General features: G+C 58.1%; 1 protein-coding gene across 1 annotated transcript in view; it reads right to left on the bottom strand.

Annotated features, from left to right (window-relative positions):
- The window catches only part of Apoc2 (apolipoprotein C2), a 2114-nt gene extending 1361 nt beyond the window's left edge, over positions 1-753 (bottom strand). The window contains exon 1 of the mRNA XM_010623204.3: positions 660-753. The gene's annotated coding sequence lies outside the window, so the exon portion shown is untranslated. The remainder of the gene's footprint in view (positions 1-659) is intronic.
- Between the last annotated feature and the right edge of the window lie 235 nt (positions 754-988).

Below are 988 nucleotides of genomic sequence, written 5' to 3'. Positions count from 1 at the left end.
TTTTTTTTTTTTTTTTTTTAAGAGAATCCTGCTCAGTCCCAGGCTGGGCTGAAATATGCTATCCTCCTCCTTCAGCCTCCTGAGAAGGTGCGATTACAGGTATACTCCAATCCCCCCCACCACCATCAGAATTCCTTTTTTTTTTTGAGCTGGGGGTCTCACTGTGTAGCCCAGGGTGACCTCAAACTCATGGCCATCGTCCTGCCTCAGCCTCTCGAAGCCTTGGATTATAGGCGTGAGCCACCACACCCAACTCCAGCATTTTAATTCTCACATCTGCTTATTCATACTTATGGTAAAGCCTGTCCCAAAGGCCCTCACAGCAGGGGTGCATCCTCGAGCCACCAGGGCCCAACGTGTGCTGCCACGCACCACAGCCCAGCCCAACACTCCTGACCCAGAATCCCAGGTGCCCATTGCGGCCTGTGCCAGGTCCTGCTCTCTGGCAGTATTTCTCATGAATCCTTGCCAGCCCCCCGCCGGCAGGAAGGTGCTCTGGGACTAACCAGAGTGCAGAGTTTGCATCCAGAGGAGAAGTCTCAGGGGAGGAGGGCCAGGGTGGGCGACCCCACAAATCTAAACACTATGATGACGTGACGTCTCTTGCCATTTCCTATTTGTCCCTCCCTGCTGCCCCCCCGACCCTGTCCCTGTCTTACCCCACTCCGGCTCAGGCACGCGTCCTCCCAGTTCTGGGGCACACAGGCTTTATAGCGCTGGGTCCACCTCCCGCCACGCGGCCCTTCTCCCTGGCCAAAGTCCTGACCAACAGAGCTGCCGGGGGGGCGGTGAGGGCAGGCGGGGCAGGCGGGACACCCTCCAGGCCAAACGTCAGGGAAGCCCCACTTGGAGAGCTCACCCCTGAGAGGAGTGGTGCTAAGGGCAGGAGAGGAGTTAGGGTTCCAGGCATCCACCAGGGAGAGGTCTGGGGTCTGCATCTGCTGGAGTCCGGGCAAAGAGAAAAGGGACCCTCTGGAGACCTGTTGCC

The sequence above is a fragment of the Fukomys damarensis genome, unplaced genomic scaffold, assembly GCF_012274545.1.
Source record: "Fukomys damarensis isolate Sample0158 unplaced genomic scaffold, DMR_v1.0_HiC HiC_scaffold_19, whole genome shotgun sequence".
In the NCBI taxonomy this organism is placed as follows: Eukaryota; Metazoa; Chordata; class Mammalia; order Rodentia; family Bathyergidae; genus Fukomys; species Fukomys damarensis.
Note: the sequence above shows the minus strand (reverse complement) of the source record. Positions and strands in the feature narration are given on the sequence as shown.